Raw genomic sequence first — 26,171 nt, 5'->3', positions numbered from 1 at the left:
CTCCTTCCGGGTGTTGGGGATGGGCCATTCCGCGACGGCTTGAACCTTGGCCGGGTCCAGTTGGAGTTGCCCTTGGGCAATGATGAAGCCAAGGTACTGCAAGGAGGTGGCGTGGAACTCCCATTTCTCTGGTGTGACATCTCGCCGGTTTTCCAGGAGGTGTTGGAGAACAAGCCGGACATGCTCCCGGTGCTCCTCCAGTGAGCGGGAGAAAACTAGGATGTCATCCAGGTACACGAAGATGAACTTGTCCCGGAGAACATCGTTCATGAAGGTCTGGAAGACTGCCGGTGCATTACTGAGTCCAAACAGCATCACCCGGTACTCAAAGTGTCCCAGCGGGGTGTTGAACGCCGTCTTCCATTCGTCTCATTTCCTGATCTGGACGAGATGGTATGTGTTCCAGAGATCCAGCTGGGTAAACAACCGGGCCTCGCCGAGGGGTTCAAAGGAGGGATCAATGAGGGGAAGAGGCGACCTGTTCTTCACTGTTATGGCATTCAAACCCTTGTAGTCTATGCAGGGACGGAGAGTGACGTCTTTCTTTTTAACAAAGAAGAATCCTGCTGCCACTGGGGATGAGTAAGGGCGAATGAGGCCAGCAGCTAATGACTCCTGGATGTACGTCTCCATCGCCTCCTTCTCGGGACGCGAGATGTTGTAGAGGGGCGCCACCGGCAGCGGAGCCCCGGGAAGCAGGTCGATGGAGCAGTCATAGTGCCGGTGAGGAGGGAGAGTCTGAGCGAGGTCCTTACCGAAGACCGGCGCCAGCTCACGATACTCCGATGGGACCGCAGCCAGATCAGGAGGAGCCGGAACCGGAGAACCGGAACAGGAGATGGACTCGGCAGACCGGAGGCACTGGGAGTGACACTGGAGGCTCCACCCGATGATTGATGAGTTCCTCCAATTGAGGTATGGGTTGTGTTGGTGCAACCACGGGTAACCGAGGACGAGGGGTGTGACTGGAGAAGGGATCACCAGCAGCTGGAGAGTTTCTCTGTGGTTCCCAGAGATGACCAGGATGAGAGCTGTCATGCGGTGGGTAACCCGGGAAATCAGCCGACCATCCAGGGAATTGACACTTTGGGGAGAAGGCAGGAGCTCCAATGGCAGTCCGAGCTGGGCCGCCAACCCAGCGTCCACGAAATTGTCGTCGGCTCCTTAGTCCACCAGTGCAGGAAGGGTCACAGAGTGCTGATCCCAGTGGAGGCTGGTGGGCACCTTCATCTGGGCAGAGGAACTCGGGACACTGGAGGTATGGTTCGTCGGAGGGTTCCCGGACACAGACGAGCCGCACCTTTTGGGTAGACTCGGGTAGGAGTCCCGAAGATGTCCGGCTTCCCCACAGTAGAGACACAGCTGGTTCTGGATGTGCCGGCGTGGTTCTCGTGGGTCCAGACGGATCCAGACCAGCTGCATCGGCTCGTCTGCTGACTCATCGGACGCTCCGGGACCCGGGAGTCGGCTGTGAGGAGAAGGGACTGGCGGAGACAGATCGGCAAGCAGCGCGCGCCCGCTGCCTCTCCCTCAGCCGGTTGTCCAAACGGATGGAGAGTACAATGAGTTTGTCGAGGGAGGAGGGTTCGTCCCGGGTCGCCAGCTGGTCCTTGAGTCCCTCCGAGAGACCCTGGGCGTAGATTCCCTGGAGAGCCTCGTCGTGCCACCCACACTCCTGCGCCAGGATCCGGAACTCGATTGAGTAGTCAGCTGCTGATCTGGTGTCCTGGGAGAAGGAGAGAAGCCGCCGTGCTGCCTCCCCTTCTTTACCGGTTGATTGAACGCCTTCCCCAGCTCCTTGGTAAAGTGGGCCCAGGTCTGAATAACCGATGAGTCGTAGTTCCAGAGTGCCATTACCCACAGAGCCGCCTTCCCTCGCAGGAGGTTGGTGGTGTAGGCGATCTTGGCCCGATCAGAACGATATTTGGAGGGCTGGAGGTTGAAGACGAGGAGGTCCGCTGGGTTCATTTTCGGGCCAGAAGATTGTGTTATGGCTGAGAGCCGGTGCATGGAGTTTCTAAAACCCAAAAGCAGACCAGGAGGCAGAGCAGGTGCAATTAGCAATAGTGTATTTCTATTGCAAGACCAGGGAGATGAGGGAACGGAGACTCCGGGATGCAGAGTGCGCAGGCTAGAAGACTGCAGCAGGGAGGTGCACTGTACCAAGAGGAGGTGCGCTGAGGAGGCACGGAGTGAGAAACCGAGAGCACACAAGGAGGGCAGCAGGGAGGAGTGCTGCACAGCGAGGCGGGGTGGCCGAGAACACTTGAAGCAGGGAGTTGTGGAGCGCATGAGAGGAGCTGGTGACTCTGAGTAATCTTCTGGCACCGGACCGCCTCACTGCAGGGCTTAAGAGGGAGAGTGAGTTAGGGGCCTAACTCACTCTCTGTGTGTCCGAGCTGCTGCAGAGATTTGTCGGGAGGGGCGGGCTCTGTGTGTGACTGAGCAATCACAGACTGTGAAGACAGTCAGTTAGCAAATGAAAATTTTCCTTCAGCAGGAGCATGGAAATTGAGGAGTTTTATTCGTATTATGCTTGTCCATCCATCCATTTTCTGCCGCTTATCCGGGGCCGGGTCGCGGAGGCAGCAGTCTGAGCAGAGTTGCCCAGACTTCCCTCGCCCCAGACACTTCCTCCAGCTCTTCCGGTGGCACCCCAAGGCGTTCCCAGGCCAGCCGAGAGACATAGTCCCTCCAGCGTGTCCTGGGTCTGTCCCGAGGCCTCCTACCGGAGGGACATGCCCGGAACACCTCCCTAGGGAGGCGTCCGGGGGGCATCTGAAACAGGTGCCCGATCCACCTCAGCTGGCTCCTCTGGATGTGGAGGAGCAGCGGCTCTACTCCGAGCTCGTCCCTGGTGACTGAACTCACCAGGGACGAGCTCGTCCTCGTAAAAAAATGCTTTATCCGTACTCATCCCTAATGGAGAATACTGTGAGCGCGTTCAATCTCCGGTGGGAGGGAGTCGATGGGAAGTTCCAGTAAAGTCGGTAATGTTGTCTGGAGAAAGTCCACGAAAGGGGAGTTGCCCTCCGCCTTCTCCATAAGGTTGATTATTTTCAGGTTTTTACGTCGACCACGGTTTTCCAAGTCATTGATCTTTAGCTGCAGGAGCTGTACTGTTTTCTCCATGGTGGCTATGTGGGTGTCGTGGGCACTTTGGCCAGCCTCTGAAGCAGAGACCTGTTCCTCCATGTGCCCCTCCACAGCCGTCACTTGGTTCGAGAGAGCCAACAAAGAGCTCTCCATTTGCGATGTATTAGAACCCCAAATAGCACTTTTATGATGTTTAAAGCACAGAAAAGTTGATTTAGTATAATATGGGACCTTTAAAATACTGAAGGAATATAGTAGTTAAACATTTGTTTTGTGTGAGAACTGAAATCATATTGCATTGTTTTTCACAGCGCACAGCTAAAATTCCCTGCTCGGGATTTTCCAAGTTGGTTCAGAGATGTCTCCTCAGCTCTCCACTTGCAAAAACATGGTCAAGGTAAGCTGAGTTTTGAGAGATAAGGAAGTCAGGGGTCACTTTGAACCAGAACCAGTTTGAAGCAGTTTGGAGTCAGACAAAAGAATAGCAACTTAACCATAGCAACACATACATCACTAGGAACTGACCAATGCGAGTTTACAATAGTGTATGTAAAGGTTAGGGCAGAGCCCACCTCCCATCTCTGCAGCCAGAGCTGTACCACACTCAATCTCACACACACACACACACGCACACACACACACACACACACACACACACACACACACACACACACACACACACACACACACACACACACACACACACACACACACACACACACACACACACACACACACACACACACACACACACACACACACACACACACGGTGATAGATAATGCCAGGTGTAACAGTCTTGGAGGTACAGTGTGGTGTGCAGTCACTCAGCAACATCAACAGTGATTTAACAGGTGAACGTCTCCAGATCAGACGGGAAATCTCACAAAACCTGGTGAGATCAAACGTGATTCCAGAGTCAACAAACCTGGTGGACCAAGACGATGCCATGGTGGTCGTTTATGGTGTGTTTATCGATAAACAACAGGTTTTAAAAAGGAGAGGCATTGGTTCGCTATGACAACTGTTTTGATCTTTGGATTCCCCGCCTCCTTCCGGTCCGGCGCCACGACGTCACCTGGCTTTCTGACTGGCGACTCGTCACAGTCAACAGGCTGGGAGCGTCTTCCCCTCGGAGGAAACCACACAGGGAGAACTCAGGCCAAAGCAATCCAACATGGTGAAGATCCCAGATCTCAGATCAGGTCCAGACATGCTTCTGAGCAGAGAGAGCATCTGAACACACCACACTGCAGGAAGATCTGATAAGATGATCTTCTCTTCCGGCTCTCAGCGAAGGCAGACGCTTCTCTCTCCTCTCCTCTCCCTCTCCCCCTCTCCTCTCCTCTTCTCTCCTCTCCCGCTCGCCCCCTCCTCCCCTCTTCTCTATTCTCTCCTCTCCCGCTCGCCCTCTCCTCCCCTCTTCTCTCCTCTCCCGCTCGCCCTCTCCTCCCCTCTTCTCTCCTCTCCCGCTCGCCCTCTCCTCCCCTCTTCTCTCCTCTCCCGCTCGCCCTCTCCTCCCCTCTTCTCTCCTCTGCCGCTCGCCCTCTCCTCCCCTCTTCTCTCTTCTCTCCTCTCTCGCTCGCCCTCTCCTCCCCTCTTCTCTCCTCTCCCGCTCGCCCTCTCCTCCCCTCTTCTCTCTTCTCCCGCTCGCCCTCTCCTCCCCTCTTCTCTATTCTCTCCTCTCCCGCTTGCCCTCTCCTCCCCTCTTCTCTCTTCTCTCCTCTCCCGCTCGCCCTCTCCTCCCCTCTTCTCTCTTCTCCCGCTCGCCCTCTCCTCCCCTCTTCTCTATTCTCTCCTCTCCCGCTCACCCTCTCCTCCCCTCTTCTCTCCTCTCCCGCTCGCCCTCTCCTCCCCTCTTCTCTCCTCTGCCGCTCGCCCTCTCCTCCCCTCTTCTCTCTTCTCTCCTCTCTCGCTCGCCCTCTCCTCCCCTCTTCTCTCCTCTCCCGCTCGCCCTCTCCTCCCCTCTTCTCTCTTCTCCCGCTCGCCCTCTCCTCCCCTCTTCTCTATTCTCTCCTCTCCCACTTGCCCTCTCCTCCCCTCTTCTCTCTTCTCTCCTCTCCCGCTCGCCCTCTCCTCCCCTCTTCTCTCTTCTCCCGCTCGCCCTCTCCTCCCCTCTTCTCTATTCTCTCCTCTCCCGCTCACCCTCTCCTCCCCTCTTCTCTCCTCTCCCGCTCGCCCTCTCCTCCCCTCTTCTCTCCTCTCCCGCTCGCCCTCTCCTCCCCTCTTCTCTCTTCTCCCGCTCGCCCTCTCCTCCCCTCTTCTCTCTTCTCCCGCTCGCCCTCTCCTCCCCTCTTCTCTCTCCTCTCCTCTCCCGCTCGCCCTCTCCTCCCCTCTTCTCTCCTCTCCCGCTCGCCCTCGCCTCCCCTCTTCTCTATTCTCTCCTCTCCCGCTCACCCTCTCCTCCCCTCTTCTCTCCTCTCCCGCTCGCCCTCTCCTCCCCTCTTCTCTCCTCTCCCGCTCGCCCTCGCCTCCCCTCTTCTCTATTCTCTCCTCTCCCGCTCACCCTCTCCTCCCCTCTTCTCTCCTCTCCCGCTCGCCCTCTCCTCCCCTCTTCTCTCCTCTCCCGCTCGCCCTCGCCTCCCCTCTTCTCTCTTCTCCCGCTCGCCCTCTCCTCCCCTCTTCTCTATTCTCTCCTCTCCCGCTCGCCCTCTCCTCCCCTCTTCTCTCCTCTCCCGCTCGCCCTCTCCTCCCCTCTTCTCTCTTCTCTCCTCTCCCGCTCGCCCTCTCCTCCCCTCTTCTCTCCTCTCCCGCTCGCCCTCGCCTCCCCTCTTCTCTATTCTCTCCTCTCCCGCTCACCCTCTCCTCCCCTCTTCTCTCCTCTCCCGCTCGCCCTCTTCCTCTCCCGCTCGCCCTCGCCTCCCCTCTTCTCTCTCCTCTCCTCTCCCGCTCGCCCTCTCCTCCCCTCTTCTCTATTCTCTCCTCTCCCGCTCGCCCTCTCCTCCCCTCTTCTCTCTCCTCTCCTCTCCCGCTCGCCCTCTCCTCCCCTCTTCTCTATTCTCTCCTCTCCCGCTCGCCCTCTCCTCCCCTCTTCTCTCTCCTCTCCTCTCCCGCTCGCCCTCTCCTCCCCTCTTCTCTCTCCTCTCCTCTCCCGCTCGCCCTCTCCTCCCCTCTTCTCTCTCCTCTCCTCTCCCGCTCGCCCTCTCCTGCCCTCTTCTCTCTTCTCTCCTCTCCCGCTCGCCCTCTCCTCCCCTCTTCTCTCTCCTCTCCTCTCCCGCTCGCCCTCTCCTCCCCTCTTCTCTCTCCTCTCCTCTCCCGCTCGCCCTCTCCTCCCCTCTTCTCTCTCCTCTCCTCTCCCGCTCACCCTCTCCTGCCCTCTTCTCTCTTCTCTCCTCTCCCGCTCGCCCTCTCCTCCCCTCTTCTCTCTCCTCTCCTCTCCCGCTCGCCCTCTCCTCCCCTCTTCTCTCTCCTCTCCTCTCCCGCTCGCCCTCTCCTGCCCTCTTCTCTCTTCTCTCCTCTCCCGCTCGCCCTCGCCTCCCCTCTTCTCTATTCTCTCCTCTCCCGCTCACCCTCTCCTCCCCTCTTCTCTCCTCTCCCGCTCGCCCTCTCCTCCCCTCTTCTCTCCTCTCCCGCTCGCCCTCGCCTCCCCTCTTCTCTCTCCTCTCCTCTCCCGCTCGCCCTCTCCTCCCCTCTTCTCTATTCTCTCCTCTCCCGCTCGCCCTCTCCTCCCCTCTTCTCTCTCCTCTCCTCTCCCGCTCGCCCTCTCCTCCCCTCTTCTCTCTCCTCTCCTCTCCCGCTCGCCCTCTCCTCCCCTCTTCTCTATTCTCTCCTCTCCCGCTCGCCCTCTCCTCCCCTCTTCTCTCTCCTCTCCTCTCCCGCTCGCCCTCTCCTCCCCTCTTCTCTCTCCTCTCCTCTCCCGCTCGCCCTCTCCTGCCCTCTTCTCTCTTCTCTCCTCTCCCGCTCACCCTCTCCTCCCCTCTTCTCTCTCCTCTCCTCTCCCGCTCGCCCTCTCCTCCCCTCTTCTCTCTCCTCTCCTCTCCCGCTCGCCCTCTCCTCCCCTCTTCTCTCTCCTCTCCTCTCCCGCTCGCCCTCTCCTGCCCTCTTCTCTCTTCTCTCCTCTCCCGCTCGCCCTCTCCTCCCCTCTTCTCTCTCCTCTCCTCTCCCGCTCGCCCTCTCCTCCCCTCTTCTCTCTCCTCTCCTCTCCCGCTCGCCCTCTCCTCCCCTCTTCTCTCTCCTCTCCTCTCCCGCTCGCCCTCTCCTGCCCTCTTCTCTCTTCTCTTCTCTCCTGCTCGCGTCCTGTACTGTCTCATGTCTGATCTAACAAGAGACTCTCTTCACTCCCCATCTGAATTTAACCGGAACCATGGAATTGATCAGCTGGTCTCTCAATGCGATCGACCAAATGTTTATGACACGAAGATCAGCAAAGGAGAGTCTGCATGTCCTGATGGGACGTTTGCAGCCGGATACATGCTGGATTCCTGGAGGGTCCTGGAGGTTCCTGGAGGTCCTGGAGGTTCCTGGAGGTTCCTGGAGGTCCTGGAGGTTCTGGAGGTTCCTAGGGTTCCTGGAGGGTCCTGGAGGTTCCTGAGATTCCTGGAGGTCCCTGTGTTTGGCCATTGTTTCCATGGAGGATGTGGAGGGTTAGAGGGCTACATGTTGAGATTCATGATAGCAGGTATGCTGCTGATTGGAGCTGGAGGCTTTCTGATCTATCAAAGTGTAAAGACGCTAGCAGCTGCATTGGGAAGGCTGCCTGTCGTCACTGAGGGACTGTACCGAGCTTTAAATGCTCAGACTCATGTGATAAACCAACTCAAGGGTACGCAAGTCACGACTCTTGAACGTTTACGCAGAATTGGAACCATCTTTGAGAAGTTTAAAAACTCTGCTGGAAATGCTAAAAAAAACATTTGGGGGCCACGATTTGGAGCAGCATGGAGACCAGAGACACTCGAGGTCGACAGATAAAGATGAAGCGCCTGAATGAAAACAAATCTAATCTACATTTCGCATTCCCAGACACCCAGTCTTCGAGGCTGTGTTTTGTCATCAATTCTCCTGGATGTGAGCGTGGAACGAAGGCACAACTTCGTCAGAGCACAGTATGCAATCTGTCTTTTTTCCTCCTCTCCTCACCTCTTGTCCTTCTTTCCCCCAAACTTTCTATGTAATTTCATTGTACCTGTTGACAATAAATGCAATTCAATTCAATTCAATTACATTTGTATGATGATCTGAGCGTCTGTAAGTTTGTCGGAAGGAGAGAATCAGGGCGAAAATCAGCCGGATTATCCAGCCGTGTGAATTGGCTTTAGGGAATCCAGGTTTTTTGAGCTCCGATCTGATCCCAATACCCAAATATGAATATCTGCCGATACCGATACTATTCCAAAACCAGAGCTGTGTTTGCTTTAATGTTTGCAATACTATTATCATTATTGTTGATTTTATATGAGGCTGTAATAAACTCCTCTCTACAGTGAAGTATGAAATGTAGGTTTCATCCCAGATTCCCAGCTAAATGATTCCCAGATAGGCGACTTAGTTTAAAATTGTGTTGGGTAAGTAAAAAAAAAAAGTAGCGGGTAAGAAAAAAATTAAAAAGCCATCAGCTGTCTGACTAAAGACCTTTAGACAACTTATTACCATAAGGGAATTATTTGTAGTATTTTAGTCCCCGAGGATAAATACAAATGTAGTTTTTTACAAAACAAAAGACCGTTTAAAATCGCAGCGAAGGTAAGAAAAAAAATGTTAAAAGCTGTCGAACTACAAACGTTTGGATTTTTATTCAAATAAGCTACACAATACCTCATACACGTTGAATGGGTGTCCTGCATCATTAATGAGATGCTTATTATCATATCAACAATAGGTTGAATACCTGTGCAGGGTCTTCCTAAACTTCTTCATTTAATCAGATACTCACAAACAAAAGGTTGAATTTGTGCTCTTAACCAGTGGTTCTCAACCTTTTTCGGGTCCTGGACCCCGGCATATTGTAGATCAAAACATGTCTACAGGTCTTTAGTCAGACAGCTGACGGCTTTTTATTTTTTTCTTTCCCACTACTTTTTTTTTTTTTACTTCCCCAACGTGATATTAAACGAAGTCGTCTATCTGGGGAAAAAAACACTGACGTTGGACTGGGATTCATCTATCTGGGATGACACTGAAATGAATCAACGTTTGCAGGTATTCTCCCAAAAGACAACTTGAAGTTAGTAAGAGGTCAGAAAAGGAAGCAGTAAAAAGTATTTTAGTTCCATATGGACAATGTGGGGGTCTGCGTGACGTCATCATCTCATAATAAACTAGTTCTACACTGAGAAAAATGATTCATGGGGTTAGTTTGTAAAGCTTGAAATCAAGAGCCTTTTTTACAGAAAAAATTTAAGTTTGTTACATACACATGTTTTAATCAGTTAATAACTTCCTGTTATAAGTTTGTCAAACTGAGAATATAGAAATCTGTCTTGACTCCATAATTTAATGATTTTGAATGGACATTTCTGCTTCCACTCAGCAAGAGACAAGATTTAGTTGGTGCAACTTGAATTTCTGTTAAGTGTTAGAGTTATGACGTTTTCTTTGACCTCCGAACTGTGATGCTTCCTGCATGGACTTATTCAAACTGTTAAAATGGCGGCGGACTGTTTTGTTATTGAGCTGTAGATGATGGACAAATACCGAAATGCATCATGGGTACCGTAGTTTGTTCAGTCTGTGTGAAGGTCCGCCAATAGGAGAGCACGTTGCTTACGCCTCCTTCCAGCGGTGGCCAATGGGAAGAGGGGATTTACTTCAGCGCGTGTTTTATATAGGGACGCTCCAGCTGCCTGACTCTCTCTCTGTCCATTTCCTCCTTGTGCTGTGCTCACCTGTTTCATCCTTGGCTGTTTTCCTTCGCGTTTATCGGCTAAGTATAAGACTAATCTTTGTTAGGCCAGTATTTCTGTCTTTTATAATAAATTACTGTGTTAATCCAATCTCAAGGTTTGTTGAACTATATTTAAAGTTCACCGCTGCTTCCCTTAACCAAGAGATCTGTCCTCTCTTCTGTGCGGGTGAAAGACAAAAGGACAAAATGGCGCCACGAACACGATTTTTAACGGAAGGGAAGTTTGGACGAATTGGTCCGGTGAGTGAAAAACGATTTTTTTCTGAACGTAATACTGAGCCGCCCGGGTTAAATTGAAAGGTGGGCAGTTTCCTGTTTTACCGAATGCTGCACATTGGACACGATAAATTGGCTCTGTGGTACGTGAAGTTGAACGCCGTTTGATATTGCTAAATTTTATAGAATTAACGGTAAATATATTAAAGTTCAGAAACTTGAGAGTGGAATACGCAGTTTTTTATGTATACCAGGTGTCAAAGACACGCTGAGGAAGGTCTGGGACCTTTGGATCTATCTATCCTAAACAAAGAACCGTACTGGGTACGTTAAATAGAGATTTTAAAGCCTCATACTATAAATACATGTTCCTCGAACTATAAATAAGGATCGTTAGATCGCTGTAGCTAAGTTTAAAAAAAAAAACTCTAACATGGGATGAAAGGCCCGCAAAGTTTGGAGCTTGATCACTTGCAAACTTTGCCCCGCGTCCGGGACGCGTTTAACTAGGAAAGCGCTATTTAAGGGAAACTGCAGTCATTTTTTTAATATTTTATAAGCATGAAGAGATTGTGTGAGTGGTTTGTATGTATTGTGCGTTTGCATCAGGCTCATGTTCTGGTAAAATACACAATTGTGTGGGTGATGCTGTGAGTTGATATAGTTGTGTTGTTGTTTTATCATAAGTGGAAAAAGTAGTTTTCAATCCGAGAATAACACTGTGAATGACTGTGTGAATGAAAAGTGTCCGAATTGAAACACTAGATGACTGATAAACCTTACGGTGCGGTTATTCTAGTGGAGTAAAGACAGCCTTTTATTGGAGATCTTTAGGCAGTTTGAAGTGAGACATTTCTCAGCTTTGAAACTGAAAAAGTGGCATTTTAAAGTATAAAATAAGAAAGAAAAAAAATGGATGCTGTGTGCTTTGTTATCTCCATGTGCTTCAGTAGGAGAAAAAGGGATAAAGACACAGGATAAGGGAAGACGTAAAGCAGAAACCCCCTCTTCATGTAGAAAGTGGTTTAAGTAAAAGGACGAGAAATAGAAATGTGATTTATATTGAAGGAGAAGAGGAAGTGTGTTTTGAAGGAAAAGTATGTTATTTTGTTGGCTATTATGGAAAGAAAGGAACAAGGCAGGTAGAAAAAGTTAGCCCAGCAAATGAGAGTAAAGAGTATTGGTATTGTGGAGAGATGGGATAGTTAGTATGAGAATGAAGGAAAAAAGTGAAGAATTTGAAATGAATTTGAGGGACATTTTAGCGGCATGTGATGAATTTGAATGCCTCTAACTGTCTCTCTGTCTCCAAGAACCAGGGCTTGTCCACAGACAACCCCCGCAGCAACATTGGTACAGTTGCTATTGTAATGAACTCCTTTGTTCTTTGCAGACAAGCAGACTTGAGCTGCAAAAGCAGGAATTCGATTCCTAAACAAGTAATAGCAAGACACCCTGCTATTAACCTCAGATGGACTTAAAACATCGCTGTCCACTTAACAAGTACATTTGTATTAAATTTTGTGCACAATTTTGTCAGACACATAGGTACGTTAAAACACTAGTAAGGATTCTGTATGACTTACACATAGTCATATAAATATACATTCACATACAGTGCTCATTGAGGTGACCCCCCTTCAACTTATTTTAATTACCAACCCTGTGTCTCACCAACATTAACTGGGACACAAGTAGTTATTTAACATCATGCCAGTGTTATTGTGGTTTTTCTGAATTGTGTTTCATAACCTGAAGGATTGTTTTGTAGTACTATTGCATAGCAGAGATAGATTGTACCGACAAGGCCTAATTGTTTACCAGGTGTCCAGATGATACCACAAGAATGAATTAATATATGAACTTTCTTATCTGTAGACTGAACATGTGTGCCCTCAGAATCATTTGTCGACACTGCTTCTGAGGCCACAGGGGGAATGTTGGGATTACACAGGATCACAGAAGGATTGTTAATTTGGATTGTTAATTTTAGTAGAAAAAATCTCCATTTGTCATGAGACGCAGCCATGACATGAAAAAAGACTCAGGAATGTGATTGACTATCGCACCTAGTAGGGGGTTGGAGAGGCTTTGCAGGATCTCCTTCCCCCTTCCTCTTTCTCTGTTTACAACGTGTAATTAAGACTGCTTCAGCTCGCAGACTTTTCACACCTCTGGATGCACTCGTGTCACAGGGGGTCCTGGGAGCCTCGCTCAGAGGAGGTGAGTTACAGCAGTTCAACTCACCCAACGTTAATAACTAACATGAGAGGCTTTTAAACCAGCGACCTCCACTCCTCAACTCTGCTGACCCTACCATGAGTAGGTAGTACACTTCCAGAGTCTGCTTTCCAGAGAACCGACCGGTTCTTCCAAGACGGGACCAAGAAAAGACATCTCACATAACTTCTTTGTGTTTTCCTCAAACAAGCAGGAAAACCGTCATAGCTTGGAGCCACCAGGTCTTCAGTCTGGAGGGGACCAACTCGGAGCTGTAAAGGACAGCTCCTGAAACACCAACTTCATTTTCTTCTCCTCAGCCTGCAGAACCAGCAGCCACAGTTAGCAGGAGCTGCTAACTAAAGGAGAAGACACCAGTTTCCCTCCAGCAAGACGACAACTGAACTGCTTTAAGGCAGTGGTAACAATTGGGGTTTAATTGAGATTAGTTAAACTTGATGATTATGCATAGAACTGTTTAACTTTCATGAAAATGTGTTAATTCTGTTACAGTGATCGCATTCTTTTGATAATGATATTAGGAGCAGATAATAATGTGTAAACCAACGTTGACTCTGCCACAGACACAGGGTCTGCATGCTTATCTGTTTTACTAACTGGTTAATTCACAATCTTACACATATATCAAAGACAACATCACACTGCGACTGAACACCAGCTGATGACTTATGACGTTTTACAAGATAAATCGCATTCACATAAACTTATTCTAGAAATGGTCCTTTAGCAAAGACACATAGGAAGCAGATGCTACGGCTAAGCTTCTATTGTTCCATTGTCATCAACACATGGTGGAGACCAAGGACAGTCCTCCTGCTCTCTGAGAACTGCCATTTGAAATGTAGTATTTTGTGATCCACCATCTTGTTTTGTACTTCCATGACACAACTCACACAAATGCTCCTTTCAATTCTCTTGTCTCCACACACACACACACACACACACACACACATGGTGTATGCAATCCCTTTGAAATAGAGATAACTCCTCAGCAGACGGCCCCGCAAACCACATCAAAAAGGGGTAATAAAAGCTGGGTGGGATTGTAAACAACACCAGCTATCTACAAGACAAAAGAGAGAGCAAGTGAATGGTGAAGCTTCCTGCTCACAGCAGGTGAGGAAGGACACTTGAGTCTTCCCCCATCTCTGGAGAATTTTTTGTAATGTTTGCAGGAATCCAAGGTGATGGAGTCCATTCTGAGTGACGGAGAAGATACCACACGCCGTGAGGGTCGGAGGACATCGAGCGTGGTGCCATCTTCATTACTGCACCAAGGCAGATTCATCCGACAGAGAGATCATCGTTCCTGACAACGACTAGGAATTCAACGACCAGGAGGGGCCAAATGACAACGAGGGAGCATCCTACGCAGAATCGACACCAGGAGGAGATCATCGCGACGACACCGACGACGAAAGATCCCCAGGGGTGCACTGCAGCAACCCCTGACGATTAAAGAGAAAACATTGTTAGGTTCAAGCCGGTCAGAAGATCGCAAAACATTGTACAACACGAAGGAGCAGCACTGATATAGAAAGACGGAAAGAATTAATCAAGAATTCATCTTCACAGAAGAACAGAGGATGAAGTGGCTGAAAAAAAACTGTTTGAAGGTTCTGGTCAAAGCCAGAGGTCCAGTATGTGTGAATCATGGAAATGTTTATGTAGATTGATACTTACATTACTAATTGTCTTATCATCCTGGTTTTTGTACATGTCACTGCCCATCCCGCAGGTAAAGGTATTAGTTCTCTAACGAATGTAAACCAAGTAAACACACTTGCATCAGCCACACGCTAAAATCACCAATTTCAAATAATGAATCAATAGAAATTAAGGTAGATCTAACTAACAACCATACTACTTTTCCCCCTGTTTTCCCTAAAGGTAATTTTGGAGTGTGTTGGGATTTCCTTCTATGGGAATTGAGAGATAAGGGAGATGTAGCTTTCCCAATAAAATTGTGTGATTACCTCTGACAAAACAAAATAGGAGCTAAAGCTTGGATCTCTCCAGCAGCAAAAAATGTAGGAATTAGGACCGTTAAAGAAGTAGATGATTATTTCAAAATAACAACAGGAATTTTAGGTGATGTAAATAATTAGTTGCTAATGGCAGAGCAGGCTTCTAAAATCTCCCAGGACACAATTAAAGGTTCATGTTTGTGTATGCATTCTTGACCTCTACTTAAGGTAGTGCCGACTCCAGTAAACTCAAATTGTATAGTCAACTTAATGAATCAAACTATACCTAGTAACACCTGTAAGAAACTTTTCTCATAACTACAATATCTAAACTTAAAAACCCTATTTCATAGCACAGTGGCTAAACAAAACTTCACCTGTATTAAAGTAAATGCTGACAAAGTTGAACACAAATTAGGAACTCTTGATTCAACTTGGTGAAAAAAAACCACTTCAAGTTCCCATTGATTTCACGCCATTAACTAGGTCAGATGTATGGTGGTGGTGTGGATCAAATAAAATTTATGATGGACTCCCAAGACAGGCTAGAGGTTTATGTGCATTTGTAACTTTAATAATTCCAGTAAAAGTCCTGCCTTTAAAAATAGATCAAATTTCTACTCTAATACAACGCACTGAGGTGCACCAAAAAGTCATTTTAAACGTCGCAAAAGAGATTGGAGAAGACAATTAGATCCAACTTATATAGATGCGATAGGAGTGCCTGATGAATACCAATTAGTTGATCAAATAGCAGCAGGTTTTGAAAACCTACCAGTTATCTCAATGTTTTTCCGGTGACACCTAATAAAAATGTAGATAGGATTAATTATATTCATTATAATGTTCAACGTTTAGGCAATTGGACAGAAATGGGTTTTGCAGCCGTCCACGAACAGCTTCAAGAAACCTCAACTATGGCTTATCCGACCCGCATAGCCGTTGATATGCTCCTGGCTGAAGGAGGAGTATGTGCTATGTTTGGTGATAAGTGTTGCATTTTCATCCCTAATAACACAACAGCAAATGGCACCTTAACTAGGACTCTAGAAGGTTTGCGTACACTCAATATAAAAAAATTATTATTCATCATCATTCAGGAGTTGATACATTCATGTGGGACGGTTTGGCTGACATGTTTGGTAATTACAAAGCTTTGGTAATGTCTGTGTTGATTTCTATTTGTTGTTGCATTCCATGTAATAGAGAGCTTCTTACTCGTTTGATTAACACTGCCATCTCCTCTGACAAACGGGATGTAGTAAATATGGCATTGTTAACTTCCACAGGTGAACCAGGTCATTTTGATCCAGAAGATGAAACTAATCTGTTCTCTTTTAATGTTTATTTGTGATGTGATAGAATCACATCAAGAGAGCTATTGTTAGAGTTATGACGTTTTCTTTGACCTCCGAACTGTGACGCTTCCCGCATGGACTTATTCAAACTGTTAAAATGGCGGCGGACTGTTTTGTTATTGAGCTGTAGATGATGGACAAATACCGAAATGCATCATGGGTACCGTAGTTTGTTCAGTCTGTGTGAAGGTCCGCCAATAGGAGAGCACGTTGCTTACGCCTCCTTCCAGCGGTGGCCAATGGGAAGAGGGGATTTACTGCAGCGCGTGTTTTATATAGGGACGCTCCAGCTGCCTGACTCTCTCTCTGTCCATTTCCTCCTTGTGCTGTGCTCACCTGTTTCATCCTTGGCTGTTTTCCTTCGCGTTTATCGGCTAAGTATAAGACTAATCTTTGTTAGGCCAGTATTTCTGTCTTTTATAATAAATTACTGTGTTAATCCAATCTCAAGGTTTGTTGAACTATATTTAAAGTTCACCGCTGCTTCCCTTAACCAAGAGATCTGTCCTCTCTTCTGTGCGGGTGAAAGACAAAAGGACATAAGCATCCTTCAAAAGCTGAGTAAGACTGGACTTGCCCGCACATGTTTTACCCAAAGGCCACGCCTGCAAGAAAGTGGAGGGAAAAGAACGGACATTGCATATTTTCAATCCAATTGAATGTTACTGGGTGAGTAGTACTTTTTGCTTTCTTTAATTTGCAACACTCAATGAGTGTTTTAACATAGTGCAAGGAATAGTTTTTTTTTTACACAATCCTAAAAGCAGGTTTTCAGTTAACTGTTCATTAAGCTATTGTATGTAATGTGATACACTTTAGCTGAGTCTTTCTGCCGCTGCTGCTTAACATTAGGTCTTACATTACATTACCCTGCACAGCTAAGAGATTATATGTGTCATTTTCTCCCAATTTAAACACAAGGATGATGTGGGTTAATGTTTAAGCTTTGTACATAGGTTAATTTTATTTTGTTCGGTGTTTTTAACCACAGTTTATTGATCGTTTTTTGTCCAAGACCAACGTAAAAACGTGGGCTGGAGAGCTGATACACAACGTTGCTGAGAGGAAGAGGCCTAAAAAAGTAAGTCTATTATCACTTTACTTAACATTAAACATATGAAAATATTGGCCTGCTAATATTGCCATTGAGTGTGCACTATTTTTATTTCCTTTGGTATGTTGCAACATTGATGAGAAGGCTTTTTGGGTTGTTTTTTTTAGGCCCCGTTGCATAAAGTTTGAGAGGTTGGCTGCTAGTTGTTGTTAATGACTTCAAAGTCCGATGGCCTGCTCTTTTTGATGCAGCTCAGGTAAATATTTGATCATTAAATGGTTTGCAGTATGTACTATGTTGATGGAAATTTCCTGCATTTTAAAAAATTGTCCCTGTTGTTTGTCTTTACACTCACAGATAAACCAAGAGTTCAGAAGAATCACAACTCTCAATCTGGAGACAACATTCATGGCAAAACTGGACCAGTACACCCCGAAGATAATGTCCTTGCTGTCAGCAAGAGGAGGAGCTGCAAAGATGAGTATTCAGCGCATAAAGAACCTGCTGCTTGAGGTATGAATAAACCTTATCTTACAGTATACGTGGTGCTATAATGGTTCCAGTATCACCACAAAGGTGGTCAGAAATAGAATTTCAAATAACTGCTTACATTGCTGATTGTCTCCTTTATGCGTTAAAGTCAACTGTTCTGAGTTCAAATACTTACAAGGACAAATATCAGATCGGGTGTTTTTTATGGCTTAGTTATTTGCTCCCAATTGGACATGGAAAAAATCTTCAGTTAGTACATAACCAGGGTTCGAATTACAACGTGGCTTTCGGGGGAGCCCTATTTTCCAATCAGACCGCTCAAGTTTGTAGAATAGGTATGCCACATGTTTTTAGAGCTCCCCCTAAATTTTTCAAATTAGGCTTTCAGGGGAGCTCAGGTCCCTTTCAGGGGAGCCCAGCTCCCCTTAGCTCCCCCGTAATTCGAACTCTGTACATAACTATAAATGCTTAAGCAGAGCACAACTTAATTGTAAAATGATTTTTCTGTTGTTTCATTATTGCAATCTTTAAAATGATAAATTTAACATACACAATTGAGATCGGTAATTGGTATAGGCCAGGTATTGGAAACATCATCCTTCACTCTCTTTCCTAGTGATGTTATTACAAAAAGCTCATCTTCATTGAGGTTAAATTAAAAAACATTATAAAACACTTTTTTATTTTTCTTATTCACAGGATGATTCTGTGGAAAGAAGGAGAGAGATGGCAATCCGTGGCTTAGTGGTGTATCTCAGAGAAAAGGAGGAAGATCTCTTTAAAGATCAGTTGGTAGGTAAATTGAAAACTTAATTTCATTGTATATTCTTTGTTTTACTGCTATTTTTAAATTGTATTTCGTATAAACACTAACTTTTTTTTCTTACCTATTTACGCCAGGATGGTGGAGGAGATGAAACGGATAAAGTGATGAAGATTGTCGTTACCAGAGGTGCCACAACATCTGATCCAGCCAATGCAAAGATTGTGCTTGAGGGAACAACAGTCCTTGAAGACCTGGACGTACCCAGAGCATGTGCCATGCTAATGGGGCTAATCTACGCTCTCAACCTCAGCTACCCAAAAGAACTGAAAAACACTTTGGAAGTATTTCAAAAGATACTCCTTGAGCTGGATAGTCTGAAAGCCAGTCCGAAAGTACTGTCTCTCAAAAATAGACTGCTTTTTGTGATGTTCTACTGTTTGAACCTATTGAGATGTCGTCAATCGCTGCCCTTACCTTAATAACAGGGGTAGGCTAACCAGAAGCAGATCAGAACATGTGATACAGTTTGAGTGTTTTATAGTTGTGTTTATTACAGTATTACATTTCAATTTTTTGGGTTTTGATATGAATCAGATATGTAGCAAGTTACTTGGAAGAAAAGCTTTGACATTCAAGAATAGATGAAGAAATTTGATGTGCCTTACCGATACTGACAACAAAAAATATATACACTTTATTTTCTACTCTGTTGTTGTGAAATGGAGAACTGCATTCAGTTCAGGGGATGAGTAATCCAAAATCCACAGTAATAATTACAACATGTTCATCTTGTTTTACATTGTTCAAGGGCAATAACCTGGTAAAAGCCTTCAGATGTGAAGCTTCACACTCATTTGGGTGTGGTTATTTTTTGATTTTTGTTTAATTATTGCTAGAAGTGGGCATGTGTTTTTGTTCAAAATGAGGAAAATCATTCATTGTTTTGTTAGAGTTATGACGTTTTCTTTGACCTCCGAACTGTGACGCTTCCTGCATGGACTTATTCAAACTGTTAAAATGGCGTCGGACTGTTTTGTTATTGAGCTGTAGATGATGGACAAATACCGAATTGCATCATGGGTACCGTAGTTTGTTCTGTCTGTGTGAAGGTCCGCCAATAGGAGAGCACGTTGCTTACGCCTCCTTCCAGCGGTGGCCAATGGGAAGAGGGGATTTACAGCAGCGCGTGTTTTATATAGAGCGGGCTCCAGCTGCCTCACTCTCTCTGTTTTTTCCTCCTCGTGCTGAGCCGACGTGTTTCATCCTTGGCTGTTTTCCTTCGCGTTTATCGGCTAAGTATAAGACTAATCTTTGTTAGGCCAGTATTTCTGTCTTTTGTAATAAATTACTGTGTTAATCCAATCTCAAGGTTTGTTGAACTATATTTAAAGTTCACCGCTGCTTCCCTTAACCAAGAGATCTGTCCTCTCTTCTGTGCGGGTGAAAGACAAAAGGACAGTTTCAAAACATTTGTTAATACTAGTTTTCTAATAAACATTTTGCTCAATGAAGAGGACTTTCAGCGTGTAATTTATTTTAACTTATGTACATTAGGTTACTAGAACTTAAAAAAAGGGATCACATACAGACTTTTATAAGCTGAATCAAGGCAAAATAAATGAGTTGGATGAACCTAAATAGACTTAATTGACGACTTAAAAACGCCAAAATGTTTTAATCAGAATTCAGTTGGTTTAACTTATTTAACCTTGTTGAGGACAAGAAATGTCATGTTGGTTGTACTAGACTACCTCTTGTGGGATTAACTCAATAATGAGTTGAGTTGAGAGTACTTAAAAAAATCTATGCAAATTGTTACCTTAATTTTATTAAGTTTAGCCAATGTATTATTTTTTAGAGTGTATCTTCAAAACCTCAAAATCACTTTATTAATTCCTGGAGAAGTTCTTTAGCAACACAGCACAAATTGCAGTGATTTCAGCTCTAACGCAACACAAATGGTGAGCGTGGTGGACGCAGCTTCACAGACGTGTGAATCGCCTGCGACCGCGGAGGAACGAACCGTTGTCCTCGGCGAGATGGAGTTTTAAAATGGTGACGTCGAGCTGCAGTGTCCAGCTCGCTGTACAACGCCTGTACAAACATTCACGTCGATACTTTGTGGTGTTTTGAGTGTAGAATGCGTCCAAACAGCGACATCCATCCATCCATCCATCCATTGGCTACCGCTTTATCCGGGGCCGGGTCGCGGAGGCAGCAGTCCAAGCAGAGTTGCCCAGACTTCCCTCGCCCCAGACACTTCCTCCAGCTCCTCCGGTGGCACCCCAAGGCGTTCCCAGGCCAGCCGAGAGACATAGTCTCTCCAGCGTGTCCTGGGTCTGCCCCGAGGCCTCCTACCGGAGGGACATGCCCGGAACACCTCCCTAGGGAGGCGTCCGGGGGGCATCCGAAATAGATGCCCGAGCCACCTCAGCTGGCTCCTCTCGATGTGGAGGAGCAGCGGCTCTACTCCGAGCTCCTCCCTGGTGACTGAGCTCCTCACCCTATCTCTAAGGGTGCGCCCAGCCACCCTACGGAGGAAGCTCATTTCAGCCGCTTGTATCCGGGATCTCGTTCTTTCGGTCATGACCCATAGTTCATGACCATAGGTGAGGGTAGGAACGAAGATCGACCGGTAAATCGAGAGCTTCGCTTTTTGGCTCAGCTCCTTCTTCACCACGACGGACCGGTACAACGTCCGCATAACTGCAGACGCTGCACCGATCCGCCTGTCGATCTCACGCTCCATCTTTCCCCCACTCGTGAACAAGACCCCAAGATACTTAAACTCCTCCACTTGGGACAAGGGCACTCCACCGACCTGGAGGGGGCAAGCCACCTTTTTCCGGTCGAGAACCATGGCCTCGGATTTAGAGGTGCTGATCTTCATCCCAGCTGCTTCACACTCGGCTGCGAACCGTGTCAGTGCACGCTGAAGGTCCAGGCTTGATGGGGCCAACAGAACCACATCATCCGCAAATAGCAGAGATGAGATTCTGTGGTCCCCAAACCGGACCCCCTCCGGCCCCCGGCTGTGCCTAGAAATTCTGTCCATATATATGATGAACAGAACCGGTGATAAAGGACACCCCTGCCGGAGGCCAACGTGCACAGGGAACAGGTCCGACTTACTGCCGGCAATGCGAACCAGACTCCTGCTCCGGGAATACAAGGACCGAACAGCCCTCAACAAGGGACCCCGGACTCCGTACTCCCGGAGCACCCCCCACAGGACATCTCGGGGGACGCGGTCGAACGCCTTCTCCAGATCCACAAAACACATGTGGACTGGTTGGGCGAACTCCCACGAACCCTCAAGCACCTGGTGGAGGGTATAGAGCTGGTCCAGTGTTCCACGACCAGGACGAAAACCGCATTGTTCCTCTTGGATCCGAGGTTCGACTAACGGCCGGACCCTCCTCTCCAGTACCCTGGAATAGACTTTCCCGGGGAGGCTGAGGAGTGTGATCCCTCTGTAGTTGGAACACACCCTCCGATCCCCCTTCTTAAAGAGAGGGACCACCACCCCGGTCTGCCAGTCCAGAGGTACTGTCCCCGCCCGCCACGCGATGTTGCAGAGACGAGTCAACCACGACAGTCCCTGCACATCCAGAGACTTAAGGAACTCTGGGCGAATCTCATCCACTCCCGGTGCCTTGCCACCGAGGAGCTTCACAACAACCTCGGTGACTTCAGCTTGGGAAATGGACGAGTCCACCTCTGAGAACCCAGTCTCTGCTTCCTCAATGGAAGACGTGGTGGCGGGATTGAGGAGGTCCTCGAAGTATTCCTTCCACCGCCCGACAATATCCCCAGTTGAGGTCAACAGCTCCCCACTTCCACTGTAAACAGTGTTGGTGGAGAACTGCTTCCCCCGCCTGAGGCGCCGGACGGTTTGCCAGAATTTCCTCGAGGCCGACCGAAAGTCCTCCTCCATGGCCTCTCCGAACTCCTCCCAGACCCGAGTTTTTGCCTCCACCACAGCCCGGGTTGCAGCTCGCTTGGCCTGCCGGTACCTGTCGATTGCCTCGGGAGTCCTATGAGCTAACAGTGCCCGGTAGGACTCCTTCTTCAGCTTGACGGCATCCCTTACTTCCGGTGTCCACCACCGGGTTCGGGGATTGCCGCCACGACAGGCGCCAGAGACCCTGCGGCCACAGCTCCGAGCAGCAGCTTCGACAATGGAAGTGGAGAACATGGTCCACTCGGACTCAATGTCTCCAACCTCCCTCGGGATCTGTGAGAAGCTCTCCCGGAGGTGGGAGTTGAAGGCTGCGCGGACGGAGGGCTCGGCCAGATGTTCCCAGCAGACCCTCACAACACGTTTGGGCCTGCCGAGTCTATCCGGCCTCCTCCCAGTCCAGCGCATCCAACTCACCACCAGGTGGTGATCAGTTGACAGCTCTGCCCCTCTCTTTACCCGAGTGTCCAAGACACACGGCCGGAGATCAGATGACACGACCACAAAGTCTATCATTGACCTCCGGCCTAGGGTGTCCTGGTGCCATGTGCACTTATGGACACCCCTGTGCTCGAACATGGTGTTCGTTATCGTCAACCTGTGACTAGCACAGAAGTCCAATAACAGAACACCACTCGGGTTCAGATCGGGGAGGCCGTTCCTCCCAATCACCCCCTTCCAAGTCTCGCTGTCATTGCCCACGTGGGCGTTGAAGTCCCCCAGGAGAACAATGGAGTCCCCAGTTGGGGCACTATCCAGCACCCCTCCCAGGGACTCCAAGAAGGTTGGGTACTCTGAACTGCTGTTCGGTGCATAGGCCGAGACAACAGTCAGAGACCTGTCCCCTACTTGTAGGCGTAGGGACGCAACCCTCTCGTTCACCGGGGTGAACTCCAACACATGGCGGCTGAGCTGTGGGGCAATAAGCAAGCCCACTCCAGCCCGCCGCCTTACACCGCGGGCAACTCCAGAGAAGTGGAGTATCCAGCCCCTGTCGAGGAGCTGGGTTCCAGAGTCCAAGCTGTGAGTGGAGGTGAGCCCGACTATATCTAGACGGTATCTCTCAACCTCCCTCACAAGCTCGGGCTCCTTCCCCCCCAGCGAGGTCACATTCCATGTCCCAAAAGCCAGAGTCCGTGTCCGGGGATCGGGTCGTCGAGGCCCCTGCCGTCGACTGCCACCCAATCCACACTGCACCCGACCCCTACGGCAGCCTCTGTGGGTGGTGGGTCCACAGGAGGGTGAGGAGGAGGGGCCCGCGTCGTCCCTTCGGGCTGAGCCCGGCCGAGTCCCGCGGGCAAGAACGCGGCCACCAGGCGCTCGCGTGCGAGCCTCCACCCCGGGCCTGGCTCCAGGGTGTGGCCCCGGCTGCGCCAAACCGGGCGACGTCTCCGTGCTCCTCGTGTGTGTATCCATAGGGGTGGTTTGAACTGCTTTTAGTCTGACCCGTCGCCTCAGACCTGTTTGCCTTGGGAGACCCTACTGGGGGGGCAAGCCCCCCGGCAACATAGCTCCGAGGGTCATTCGGGTGCTCAAACTCCCCCACCACGATAAGGTTGCAGTTCAAGGGGGAGACATGTTGTCATGAAAAAAATTGGTTAGCATGGATAGCGCTACTTCCGTTAGCATACTAAACTGGCTGCAAACTGTGGAAAGGATTTCCTGACTCATTACTCCACGCCTCATTGATACCCGCCTCCGTTCAGGAAATCCAGTCCACATTTTGCAGCGAGCAGAGCAGAACACCCCGACCAGAAACTCTGTCGACTCAATTCAGCTTCATGGATCAGAAATCTTCGCAAGTTGGATCGGAAATTTCCGATCCTTGAATTACATTCATGTCGGGACCCAGTACCGATACTGGATCGGATCCATTCCTAGTAAGACTCAATGGACAAAATCCCATTTCACCAAGTGAAGCGTATTTTCGGCCTCAACATTCATTACTACTGTGGCAGGACGGAGGATGAGGCAGAGCTGAATCTTGGAACATGTCTTTATTGTAGAGAAAACAGAACTAGACTGGCACAGCCGACGAAAGCCGCAGCGCGGGAGAGCTGCAGAGTCCTTTGGGGTGAGAGGCCTGGCTCCTAGCAACCGCCACACTACGACTACAACACACAGGAGACACACTACGACATACACATTTTCAGACGTGTGCAACTGTAAAGTTCTTGTTCCACTATTGATAGAGGCTGTTCATTTGATTCGTTAGTAATTGTAATTTATTATTATTATTATTATTATTATGATTATGTTATTGGAAGGGGGGGCCCAAAGTAAAATCCTGCTAGGGCCCCTACTTGGCCAGGGGCGGCCCTGCACATATATTGTCTTTTGTTTGGTGTTATTGAAAAAAATCTGTCTGATCGTTATGTATCAATTTAGGTAAAAAAATATCCAATCTTCCAGCCATAATCGAAGTAAATAGTCTATAAGCCCCATGAAGAACCGGTGTAGCCTAGAGGACCCGCATTCAGTTTTGTCTTTGCCTTCCTTTGGTATGGCATATATCCCCACCTAGCGTGTTTACTTTCCTGTATAGTAACGTTGCTTCATGTGGTGTTTTTACTGGACAGGTCCAACTCTGGTTGTAGATGTATATATAAATCCACTCAACAAATTAGAAATACTTTTGTTTCAGTTATCATGATATTAACATTGTTTCTGAAAGAAGCACATATCACTCCCTGGGGGTACAGATCTATTCAGTAAAGTAACTGGACTCCCATCTATAGTCCCCACCACATGAATAAATCTACCCTCTTTATCTGCCCTTTTTAAATATCTTTTCAAAATTTTGTTTTTTGAGATAAGGATTGCTCCTCCTCTACTGTGTCCTGATCTATATGAGGAGAAAAAGAGATGTGGAAAACCCATTCTTTTAAGTTTTTCATGCTCTTTATCATTAAGATTAGTTTTTTTATGGTATACTTGATGGGCTTTCTCTTTCTTCAATTCAGTTAGAATTTTGCTCTGTTTAATGGGGTTCAAAAGGACATTTACATTGAAAGAGACAACTTTCACTTTGTCACTTTCTTTATCTAAGGCCCTGTTTACACAATAACGATTACGAGTCTATCCGCAAAACCTTCTTCACTTTCCTGGGGTTCGTTTCCATGGCACCAGTGTGTATCCACACACTGTATCCACACACTGCATCCACACACTGCATCCACACACTGCATCCATACACTGTATCCACACACTGCATCCACACACTGTATCCACACACTGTAACCACACACTGCATCCACACACTGTATCCACACACTGTATCCACACACTGTAACCACACACTGCATCCACACACTGTATCCACACACTGCATCCACACACTGTATCCACACACTGTAACCACACACTGCATCCACACACTGTATCCACACACTGCATCCACACACTGTATCCACACACTGTAACCACACACTGCATCCACACACTGTATCCACACACTGTATCCACACACTGTAACCACACACTGTATCCACACACTGCATCCACACACTGTATCCACACTGTATCCACACACTGCATCCACACACTGTATCCACACACTGTAACCACACACTGCATCCACACACTGTATCCACACACTGTATCCACACACTGCATCCACACACTGTATCCACACACTGTAACCACACACTGCATCCACACACTGTATCCACACACTGTATCCACACACTGTAACCACACACTGCATCCACACACTGTATCCACACACTGCATCCACACACTGTATCCACACACTGTATCCACACACTGGTGCGGACAGAGGAGGCGGTGCAAATAAATAAATGCATACTGCCGCAATAGACTACAACTACATCTCTGGGTAAATAAATACCAGTAATGGTAAAAAATGTGATAATAAAAGCGTGAGTCCGATATAAATAGAGCAAAGAATGGAGGTCAAAGATGAAATATGTATCAGCAGGTGCAGGAGGCAGGATCAGCAGAGTGTTTATGTTCAGATGATGGGGGGGGGGTGTCTGCAGCTGCTGAAAGTAACTAAAAAAGTAACTTGTAACCTTAGTTATTTATTAAGTAATCTGTGAAGTAACTGACCTACTTTTTAAAGGAGTAACTAGTAATCAGTAATCAGATTCGTTTTATAAAGTACCTTGTCACAGAGCAGCTGTGGTCATGGAGCTGCTGTGCAGGGATTGAGCT

At 48.0% G+C, this 26,171-nt stretch overlaps 1 protein-coding gene across 1 annotated transcript in view; it reads right to left on the bottom strand.

Annotated features, from left to right (window-relative positions):
- LOC308149344 (voltage-gated delayed rectifier potassium channel KCNH1-like) overlaps nucleotides 1-26,171 on the bottom strand; it is a gene marked incomplete at both ends in the record, with an annotated part of 115,129 nt that overhangs the window by 56,248 nt on the left and 32,710 nt on the right.

The sequence above is a fragment of the Blennius ocellaris genome (assembly GCF_963422515.1).
Source record: "Blennius ocellaris genome assembly, chromosome: 3".
Taxonomy (NCBI): domain Eukaryota; kingdom Metazoa; phylum Chordata; class Actinopteri; order Blenniiformes; family Blenniidae; genus Blennius; species Blennius ocellaris.
This window is presented reverse-complemented; position numbering and strand designations above follow the sequence as displayed.